Source organism: Phodopus roborovskii, unplaced genomic scaffold, assembly GCF_943737965.1.
Source record: "Phodopus roborovskii unplaced genomic scaffold, PHOROB, whole genome shotgun sequence".
Classification (NCBI taxonomy): Eukaryota; Metazoa; Chordata; class Mammalia; order Rodentia; family Cricetidae; genus Phodopus; species Phodopus roborovskii.
The window spans coordinates 24,486,819-24,499,217 of record NW_026126482.1 but is presented as its reverse complement, the minus strand read 5'-3'; positions in this window follow the sequence as shown (position 1 = coordinate 24,499,217).

Below are 12,399 nucleotides of genomic sequence, written 5' to 3'. Positions count from 1 at the left end.
TGTAGATTTGTCCAAAAGCCCAGATCCTGTGTCCCAAGGCTATGCATATAGACATGCTGCTTTATTGACAAGTTGCTCCTCTGAGTGTTTGAACTTATTCACACTTCACTAACAGTGTAGACAGGTAACAGTGTAGCTAGCAGGGTGTGTTAATCAAGCACTGTGCTTTCTACAACTCTCATTCATTAAAATCTGAATTATCTGTGATTTGCATACCTAAACGGTTTATGATTTTTATCTATTTCCCACTGAGAAATTATATTTAATAACTTTCAGGAACTCTTTACATACCAATTAATCCTTTGTCAAAATGGGTATATTCTTTAAAAAATTTCTTAACATTACCAATATTCCTTATCACTATACATAAATTACAGATTTTAATAGCTTTTAATAACTCAAATTTGTCAACCAATTATTTTTTTCTACTTCCTAGCCATCTCTACTCCTTGATTTTTTTTCTTTTACGTTTGAATTTAATTCTTTTTTCTTCTTGATGTTGTTCTGTTTTGGTTTGATTTTTTGAGGCAAGATTTCTCTGTGTAGCCTTAGATGTCCTAGAATTCCAGGTTGGCATCAAACTCAGAGATCTGCCTGGGCTGCCTTCTGAATGCTCAGATTGAAGGTATGCACCTACCACTGTCTGGTGAAATTAATTTTCTTGAGATAAGGGCTTACCCTACAGCCCAGATTGACTTCAAACAAATGGCCATGATTCTACTTCAGTCTTCCAAAGTAGTAGGATTACAAGTGTGAGCCACAATACATTATTTGGCTTATTCTTTAAATTTTACATTCTCCTACCTTAACAGAGTCACCGTTTACATGTAAGTATATTTGATGCATGGTCAAACATTCATATTTTTATTAATTTTTATAACCAAATCCATTTAAATAAAAACAAACATTTATAGACAATATTTGGGAATTTGGGCGTCGTTCTCTCCAAACTACTTCCTGCTGGTAAGGGGCGCTGTCATGGGGGATTCTAAGAAGATGCAGAAATCCTAGCTGTAGTCTGCAAGGCTGTTTTGTCCAGCTGTCAAACACTCATATTAAGTGTATAGTGCAGACAAACCCAAGCACATATATTAATTGTGAAGTTCAGATACTTTAACACATGAACACATCACAACTCCACCCCTTATTAATTTGTTACCCAAATATATCACTTTAAATCTTCATATTGCAGTCCTTGCCCTAAAGTCACACTTTCATCTCATAATGTTTAACAGTCCTAACACTATTTAGAAGTTCAAGGTCTCTTTCTGAGAGCTGAGACAGTCTCTTAACTATGAGCCTCTACAAAGCCAAAACACAAGTCACTTCCAATCTACAATGGAAAGGTATAACAATTCTTTCTTTTCTTTTCTTATTTTACATATCAATCCCAGTTGCTTCTTCCTCCCATCCTCCCATGTCCCCCCACCAACACTCCCCATCCCCATTCCCCACTCATTCCCCAGCGAGGGTAAGGCCTTCCAGGAGGGATCATCAAAATATGTCAAGTCATTTGGGGTAGGGCCTGGGCCCTCCCTCATGTCTCTAGACTAAGGGAGTATCCCTCCATGGGGAATGTGCTCCCGAAGTCCTTTTGTGCACCAGGGATACATCCTGGTTCTACTGTCAGAGGTCCCAGAAACTGCCCAGGCCTTCTAACTGAGACCCACGTTCAGGGGGTCTGGGTCTGTCCTGTGCCATAACTGGTTTCCCAGTTATGGGTCTGGGGTCCATGAGCTCCCCCTTGTTCAGGTCAGCTGTCTCTGTAAGTTTCTGCAGCCTGATCTTGACCCCTTTGCTCATCATTTCTCGCTCTCTGCAACTAAATTCCTGGAGTTTGGCTCAGCGTTTAGCTGTGGGTGTCTATTTTTGTTTCCATCAGCTACTAGATGAAGGTTCTAGGATGGCATATAAGGTAGTTATAAATCTCATTGTCCAGGAAGAGCATTTAAGGTGGCTTCTCCACTATGCTCATATTGTTAGTTAGAGTCATCCTTGTAGGTCTCTAGACATTTCCTAGTGCCAGTTTTCTCTTCAAACCTATAGTGGCTCCTTCTATTATTGTATCTCTTGCAATTTTTATTACAAGAGTGAGGTACAGGAGAATTCCAAAGAGGTATTGAAACAAAGCAAGACAGAAATTCATCAGGGCAAACACAAACTTTAAACCTCCATATCTGGCATTGTGAACTCATGGTGGAATCATCTGGACTCTGGTAGCCTGGGAAGTCCTTCCCCTATAGCTCTGCTGCATGCAGCATATATGACCTCTCTCTTTGGTCGCTCCACTCTCTCCTGAGCAGGTGTCTCCCAGACGTGGTGGGAGTGGTGGTTAAGGAAGAAAGTTTTACACATTGGTGGTAGGGATATAGACTAGTGCAGCCACTGTAACTTGCTACTAAATCTGAGAAAACTTTCCTAGGCAGTTGTTTTCGAGCAGAGAAAGCCTTGTGTGTGTTCTCTGTTGAGTTTCTACCCTTTCAAATGAATTTGCATTTACGCAAGTTGAAGAGTTTGCTGGTTGCCATGTGTAGTAACCTTGACTCAGGGTGAATGCTATCCTGGCCTGCTCAGAAAGTTAGTCCATTTCTTCTAAATTCATCTTCACTCAAGTTTACAGCACACAGGTAGCATGAACATGGTTTCTTTGCCAGATGGTAACATGAATAGCATGCATTCTATTTTCTAACTGGGTCCTTATTCTCCTTTGAAATGTCATGAACTGAACCTCCATCATGTACAACTTTTTCAGGATCTTGTCGTCTGAGATCCCACTGGAAAAGCCCATTACACTTTGCTTACAGCATTGTAGGGCTTGTGTAGGCTATCTCTCTAAATATGAAACTCATACAGTCACTTTGGAAATCAGTGTGGCAGTTCCTCCAGAAAATGGAAACCTGTCTACCTCAAGATCCAGCAATTCTACTCTTAGTTATATACTCAAAGGATGCACATTCATACAAAGAAATCCCTCAACTATGTTCATAGCAGCATTGTTTGTAATAGCCAGAACCTAGATGCCCCTCAACTGAAGAATGGATACAGAAGAGATGGTACATTTATACAATGGAGTACTACTCAGTGGAAGAAAAAAATGGAATCTTGAAATTAGCAGGCAAATGGATGAAACTAGAAGAAACCATCCTAAGTGAGGTAACCCAGTCACAGAGAGACAAAAATGGTATATACTCACTCATACAGATATTACACTAGACCAAAGGTTTACCAAAATATAATCCACATCTCCAGAGAAGCTAGGAAACAAGGAGGACCCTAAAAGAGACATACATGGTCCCCTGATGAAGGGGAAAGGAACAAGAGCCCCTGAACAAATAGGAAGCATGGGGGGGAGGAAGGAAAAAGAGGAGAGGAGAAGAGGAAGGGGAGGAGAACATGAGGGATCAGGAAGACTGAATGGGGGAGATGAATAAAGGAGAGCAAGAAAAGAGACATCAATAGAGGGAGCCATTATAGGTTTAAAAAGAAATCTGGCACTAGGCAATTGTACAGAGATCAACAAGAATGACCCCCAACTAGGAATCTAAGCAATAGTGGAGAGGCTACCTTAAATGTCCTTCCCCTATAATGAGATTGATGACTAACTTAAATGTCATCCCAGAGCCTTCATCCAGTAGCTGATGGAAACAGAAGCAGACACCCACAGCTAAGCACTGAGTCAAACTCCAGGGAGTTTCAGAAAGGGAGGAATGAGAAACAAAGGGGTCAAGACCACACTGGGAAAACCCACAGAAACAGCTGACCTGAGCAAGTGGGAACTCATGAACCTCAGTCTGATAGCTGGGGAACCAACAAAGGACCAAACCAGGTCCCATGAACATGAGTGTCAGCTAGGAGGACTGGGCAGGCAATGGGACCTCAGGCAGTGGAACCAGGATGTATCTCTAGTGCAAATGGACTTCAGGAGCCCATTCCCCATGGAAGGATACTCCCTTAGCCTAGAGACTGGGGGAGTGTCTAGGCCCTACCCCAAATGACTTGACAGACTTTGAAGGCCTCACCCTCCCTGAGGAATAGATGGGGATGGAATGGAGGGCAGAGGTCATTGAGAGTCATGGGGGGAGGGGAGGGAAAGGGAACTGGGATTGATAGTATAAAATAAGAAAAAATATTGTGTGTGTGTGTGTATGTGTGTGTGAACCCCATGGTCAGCCCCGCCTCTCAGTACCACTTTACTATATTGGTTCCTTTTCTCATTGTGACAAAATGAACACAAGAAGGGTTTATTTTGGGTCCCCGTTTCAGGGACTCCCCATCATGGAAGCACATCATGGTGGCAGAACCTTGGGGCAGCTGATCACATTACATCACAATCAGGATGCAACTGGAAAGTTAAACTACAAATACACGGGGCATGGAGCTGCCACATTACAACAACAGGGTGCATCAGCTCATTTCCTCATGTTTACTTAGTCTGGCATACCAGCCCATGGGATAGTGTCACCAACACTCATGAGATCACCCCTCCTTGCTTAAACCTCTCTAGAAACATCCTCATAGACATTTCCAAAGGCTTGTTTCTAAGGTGATTTGAAATCCAGTCAAGCTGACAGTGAAGATTATTCATCACAACCCTTTGAAGTTGGATAGTGTCAGGCATTTTGTCACCGTGTGGAAACCTGAATAGCACCTGCACATTGTGAATACTTTGCACGCTTCATCTCCTTCTCATTTTAAAAGAGAAGTGTTAGAGGTCATCTAAAGGACAGCTTTAAGTCTGTTGAACTCTGCTGTGTACGCCCACTCTCACACTTGTATAAGGCTCTCCTGAGGATTCCTAAGAAAGTGTTTTCTCTTATTCAATCTAACCATGGCTAAAATAGCTGATGTCTTGTTGTTAAAGAAAAGATTAATACAAGCGACATAAAATATGTGTTGTAACATAATCAACATACTTTCAAATCCATGACTCTGTTCATCCTGAGTTCCCAGTAAGCCACAGGTGTTATCATGTTTGAGATTAGGCGTTAATGTTCAAAAAGTGAGTATTTGCCTAGGTAGGTCTTCACTAAAAGTCAGGGAGGCTAAAAACAGTAAATCTTGACACTAATATGTCAGCGTCATATCCAACTGAAGAGCAATCAGATAAGAGAACAAATCTCAAAAGTATCACAACATTTAGGATCTTAGTTTACTAAATATATATTCAGTTATCCAATGGCATACTTTTGTGAACAAGATATATCATCCTTCATGTAAAGATCGCTTATTTGGGAGAGGCGAGTGACTGGGGAAACGGGGTGTTAATGTATTCAAATGGCTTATTCAGGCCACACAGTGGTGAATCAAGGAAACAAACCAGAAACAGCTGCCAGCATCCATGGTGAGCACCCACAGCACCAGGCTGACATGGGCAGCCATTAATCTTTGCTTCCATCAGGTTTCTAGAGCTGTGGCATTTCTGTCACCTTCCCCCGGAGAGCCCTGCCTTCTGGTACATGCTTCCAGAACACATTCTCAGTGCCTCCCTCTGCCGGGAAGACTTGGCCCAACTCAAGCATATCAATTGGAGCTCTGTGGAAACTTTTGAGTCATTTTTTTTTTAAGAAAGAAAAACACTTAGGCACAACTGAAAAAAAAAAAAAAGATGATGAGAGAAAGAAATCAGAAACCTTAAATTCTGGGTTTGTGCCAGATTGATGGGAACAACTTGCAAATTCTTCCCCAGAAGCTTCAAGGCTGCAGTGACTCAGCTCTCTGTAGGATGCCTCAGTAAACTTCTCCTTGTTTAAGACAAGACAAAGAGTCCTTGAATTCCACCTGATTCAGTTCAAGGAAGACAAGATGGGGCCAGAAGATATGACCACTCACCTCCCGTGACTTAGTACATCTTGAACTACTCAAAGAATGGCAAGTGGAGTTGGCACCTCACTCCTGAATGTGTTTGCCTCAAAGTCTTTGAACAAAACAAAAACCGGTTTTCCGGGGGAAGGGCATAATTAAGAAATGTCAGGCCTTTTAATGATAAATCGGCATCTTTTCAAGAAAGTGACTATAGCATTCACCATAAGACATGAAAACAGAAAGTCATCTCAGCTGTGCTAACAGAACAGACACAAATAAAACCATGTATTGCCTGTATGCTTAGAAGTGTGCCTTTCTGAGCTCCTGTCTGAGCTCTGGTTGATGAAGTCAGTCAGAACTTGAAATTGGGAGGAGAGGGCAGGACTCCCTCACGTACTAAAATCTGTGGATTCTAAAGGCCCTGATATAAACTTCAGGGCTTCATGTATACTAAGCAAGTGTTTCAACACTGGACTACACTGGGCCCCTTAATTAGTAATTGTTGTTGTGTTTCTTTGCAGGGAAATGGGCCCTTTGGTGGAAACTGATTCATATTTTTTCCACCATAAAAGCAACAAAACAATGATAAATTCATCAAAATCACAATTTTTAAGGTCGTGAAACTAAGTATAGTCAGTTGATGCACATTTAGTTGTTTTGAATTGCTGACCCTTGGTAAGGTCTTTGGACTCTCTTAGCTTGTCCCTTAGGGTCCATCACCCATGGCAGACTAGAAGAGACAAGCATGATCTGGAACTTCCCCCAAATTCCCATCTCTAGGTAAACATCACAGTTTGACCCAACTTAGAGCCTGAGCTTTTGCCTGAGCATCTCTGTCTACATAGTATTTGCCAGAAAGCAGACTTCAAAAATTGTCAAAAAATATCATCTCAGATATGTGAAACCGTGACACCATTTGGGCCAAATCAGTACTTGGTGAAAAGCTTCAAAGAATGATATGCTGGTTTGACGCATCCTGAAGATACAAAGGGCCACACACAGAAGCAGAGTTATGCACATTCATCGAAGACAGAAGACTCCACTATCCCATTTCTGGTGGACCTTGAGATTCTGTACAAACATTGATTGTGAATGTTAGCTAAGATGGAGCTAAAGGACTTGCGTATTAAGTACATGTCCCTACCCATACAGAATCCCTCAGTGAAGAGTGTAAAATTTAGTGATTTGATAAGGAAATCTCCAATCAATCTTTTATCTGACTACTGCTCAAACTAAGCAAAGGTTTGATGAATTTGTACTATAGAACTACAGATTTTCCAGCATAATCTAAAGACTGTGACTAAACCAACAGGAGTAACAATTGCCCTTCGGGAGCCAGATAGATACCAAGAGTTGCCGTATTGCATTGTCTAAACTATTCAACTTGCTATAAAATATCATAAGCTATAGAGAAAAGTGAGATTTGTATTAAGGAAAAAAATCAATAAACGCATATCAGTTACTATACATATGGTATAAGAATCAATGGGAGTTTTCTCTAAAAAGTTAATATTGGTTTCATACTTAAAATACAATGCAATAAACAGCATTAGTAGAATAAAGAGCAAACACTGAACACACAGTGTTCAGTGTAACTTAGACAAACAATCCCCACTCCCAAAGGTCTGTGAGCTCCTCCTCTATCCTAGGAGCCTGCTTCATCTAACCAAACAGCCACATGCAGTCCAAACAATATTAGCCAGGACAAGCCAGTCTATCCTCCAGGACAAAACCCATAACCCCTATGCTGACTCAGTAGCCAACCACCAAACCACTACATGCTGAGCCCAGCCCAATTCAGACCAGGTAAAACAATCAGTCCTTCCTAACCACTGTGACTCTCTACCCTGCCACATAACCTTTTCCAGAAAATTGACACAGCGTGGACTCTGACTGCCTCCATCCATCTTCTTACCCTAGGAACCCTCTTCAGCTACTATCCACACTGGTCAGATTTGGTGAGGACCTGGTAATGCAGTCCCCTCACTTGGTTCATGCCTGCAAACGACTCCCAAGCAAACAGCCCAGAGCCTCTAGCCTGGTGGGCTGGAAACACATAGCAAAAATGCAATCAACAACCTAAGCCCAGATGCCCAGATTTCATCAGAAAAGCATAAGCAATAGGAAAAACTAAGACATCGTGCCCCCTCAAAAAGCAGCAATCTCATAGTAATTGTTGTACCAGGAATTTCTTTTTAGAGCCATCAACCAGCTCTTCAAATCATGACAAAGAGACTTATTAATAGTTTTGAATGTTCAACCTAGCTAAGGCACATTTCTAGCTATCCCCTTTAACCTGTTTCTCTTTATCTACCTTTTGCCTCGAAGCTTGTTAACTTTCTTACTTCTGTGTATCTTACTTTCACTGCTTCTCTATGTCTGTCAGGCTGACATCTGCCTGGCTTCTTGCCCCAGGTGTGTCCCTTGTTCTCTCCTCCTTCTCTCATTCATCTCTTCTCTGTAGAGCCCTGATTTCTCCTCCTATTTATTCTCTCTGCCTGCCAGCCCTGCCTATCCTTCTCCTGCCTAGCTATTAAGCTGCTTGGCTCTTTATTAGACCAATCCAGTGCCTTAGGCAGGCATGGTGGGTGAAACAAATGGAAACACATCTTTACATAATTAGACAAATGCAGCATAAACAAAAGTAACATGCCTTCACACAGTTAATGTTTTACAGCATAAACAAATGCAACACATCTTTACATAGTTAAAGTAATATTCTATAACAAACGGTCACCAAGGAGAATGGCTTAGATGAAATGCAAGGCATAGAATTCAAAACATTTATTTATAAGCAGATTCTTTCAAAAAGGTCAAGGAATTTAAAGACATAAAACCCTAAATGAACTGAGAGAGAACAGTAATAAACTGATCAAAACTAAGAAAATACAAGCAAACAACTGAGTGAAGTATAGAAGACAGCTCAGGATATGAAAAGAGAGTTCAATTAAAGAAATAGATATGATACAGAAAACTGTAATGAAGCTGGAAATTAAAATTTCAATTAAACAAAAGCTCACTGGAAAGCCTTATCAACAAAGGGGCCACATGGAAGACAAGACATAGGGCTTGAAGACAAGAAAGAGGAATTGCATCATTCACTCAAAGAAAATGGAGCTTGCAAGAACATGCCAAAACAACAAGTTATAATCAGGGCAAAGGAGAGTTCTAGATCAAAGGCAGGGAAACCATTGTGAAGAAAATGCCCCAAATCTTGAAAAAGAGATGCTAATATAGATACAAGATGCTTACTGGAAGATATACAGGATCAGAAAGGACAACCCCACCCATGACATCTTACAGTTAAGACACCCAATACAAAAAATAAAGAAAGGATACTGGAAACTTTTAGAGAATAGTCCCATCACATATCAAGTCAGGACCATTGAAATAACCACATATTATCTGATAAAAAGTTTTGAAGCCAGAGGGATATGAAAATATATATTCCAAGCACTGAAAGATCACAACTGTCAGATCAGAATATTATAGTCAGCAAGGCTTCTGTGTACTTCCTGGAGTTTCTATTGCAATCAGCATCTAACTGCAATCTCCTGTGGTCATATAGAATGCAGGATGTTACTTCAATTTTGTTATATTCTCTGAGATTTGTTTTAGAAAAGAATGTGTATTCTTTAGTGTTTGGGTGGAATGTTCTGTAGACACCTGTTACATCCCTGTGGTTTATATCCTTTAACTCCAATATGCCTCTGTTAATTTTTTTTTGTCCAGATAACCATTAAGTCATATAAAAGAAAAGGATAGACTTCTAGATACATATAACCTATGAAAGAAATAATTTAAACAGACCTATAACCAACAATAAGTGTGTTTGAAACAATAATAAAATACCTCTCAAGTCAAACCCAGAATCAAATGGATTCACTATAGAACTCTGCCAGATTTTCAAGTATGAAACACACCAATGTCACACAAATTATTCCACAAAATAGAAAGGGAAGGAATACTTGTAAACTCTTTTTTACAAAGCCAGTATTTCCCTGACGCTAAAATGAAACAAAGCATACCAACATCAACAAAATATCATTCATCATAATGAAGTTGGCTTTATTCCAAGATTGAAGGGATGGATAAACACATATAAATCAATAAATATAAACCATCTCATCAACAAACTCAAAGATACAAATCACATCACTATCTCATTAGATGCAGAAAAGACCTTTGACAAAATCCTATATCCTTTCATGATAAAAACCATGGAGATGAAAGGAGTCTACCTCAATATAATAAATGCTATATATCATAAACCTTATTCAACTTCATAAAAATGGAGAAAAATTCAAAACATTCTTACTAAGATAAAGGGCAAGAAAAGGCTATCTACCTTCTCTACTCCTATTTAACATAGGGCTTAAGTCTCAGATAGAGCAATAAGGGAAAGAAATAAAGGAATATGAATAAGAAAAGAAGTTAAAGTATCCTTTGTTGCAGATGGCATGGTTCTATACATAAGATATTCGAAGGACTTCACCAAAACAAAACAAATAAACAAACAACTTTTTGGTGTTGATAAAATCGGAAAAGAACCAGGATTCAAAATTAACACACAAAAATCATCAGCCTTCCTACACAGAGAAACACACTGGAAAAAGAAACAAGGGGAAGAAACACATTCACACAAAAAGCAAAACAAACAAAAAAAGAAAAAGAAAAATCTGTCCATCAACTAAACCAAGGAAATGAGAGACATTTCCAATAAAAACTTTAAAACACTGAATAATTGAGGAAAACACTAAAAGATGAAAAGAGCTCCCACATCCACAGATCAAAAGAATCAAATGCAATTTACAGATTCAACCAATCCTAATCCAGGTCCCAAGGCTATTCCTCCCAGACATAGAAAAAACAATCCTAAAATTTGTGTGGAGGCAGAAAAGGCTGAAGACAGCTAAAGCAGTTCTGAATAAAACAAATATGGTGAGAGGTATTCCCAGTCCTGATTATAAATTATACTACAGAGCTAGAGTAATAAAAACAGCATGGTACTGACACTAAAATAGACACATCAATCAATGGAACAGAATAGACGATTCACATGTAAGTCCAGGTGACCATAACTACCCTGCAACAAATGTCAAAAATATACACTGGAGAAAAGACAGCATCTTCAACAAAAGGTGTTGAGAAACTCAAACATCACCATGGAAAAGAATGAATGAGATCCTTGTATCTCATTCCACACAAAACCCAACTCCAACAGATCAAAGTCCTCAGTGTAGGAACTGATATCCTGAAACTGCCAGAGGCAAAGGCAAGGTGTATCCTCCAGCAGATAGGTATGTCTGAATAAGACTCCTTAGCCCAGGGTATAAGACTAACAATCCACAAATGGATCCCATGAAAGAAACAAGCTTCTGCATAGCAAACTAGCAACCAAGTCTGGAAGCAGCCCACAGAATGGGAGAAAATATCAGCCAGCTATACATGTGCTACACATAGCTAGAAACATAAGAAACCTAAAAATTAAACTCTAAGAAAGCCTAATTTCTAAAATTTGCTATGGGACTAAACAAAGAGTTGTCAAAAGAATTAGAGATGTCTAGGGAATGCTTAAAAATTTCTCAGCATCCTTCTTAGGCATCAGAGAAATGTGGGTTAAAACTACTTCAACATTCTTTTTCCCCCAAGTCAGAATGACCAGCATCAGGTATACAAATGGCAACCAATACTGGCACAGATGTGAGGGCAGAGGAACAATTTTTACACTGTTGGTGGGGATGTAAACTAGTGTAACCACTTTGGAAATCAGGCTAGAGGCTTCCAAAAAGACCAGAAATAGATCTACCAACAATTCCTGAACATACGCGGTAAGGAACTTATACCCCACTTTCTTGTTAATAGAAACTCTGGCTATAATTGCAAGGAAATGGAATCAGCCTAGATATCCAACAACTATGAAATGAATAATGAAAACTATGGTACAGAAGCATATGAAGAAAACCAAGAAAGGGCCTCAAAGAGCTCACTGCTGAACTATTGTCAATCAACAGATTCTTGAAGAAGGGAAGGTATAGTGTCCAGTTGTATAACCTATAGTGAGCCTGCCAGGTCCTGAACCCATGGCCACACAGAGCCCTTATCAGGCCCTGTGGCACAAGAAACAAGAAGTTCTGAGCATGGGAAATAGATATGTAAGGAAGAAGAAAAGCTGGCAAGGGAAGAAGGGAAATAAAGCGTGTGACAATGTCAAAGAACACAATTTATTTATAAAAGCCAACAACTAAAAGAACAAAAGCTGTGTGACATTTTAAAGATGCAGAAAAATCACCGGACTAGGTTTTTATGATTTAAAACAGCCATTAAACAAACTAAATCTAAGAGGAATGTTTCTTAGCCCCATAAATGTGTCTGTGAGAAATCAATGGATAATCACCCTTAACACGGAAAATTTCTTCCACAAAAGGAGGAGCAAAAAGGTCTGTTCTTGCCTACCATCTATTCAAAACTGGCGAATCTATCAATGCAATTAGGCAGGAAAAGGAAGTAATGGTCATCTATATTGGAAAATAATTTTAAAGCCTCTACTTGAAGGTAACTTGATATTTCAGGTAGAATAGCTTAAGAAATACACTG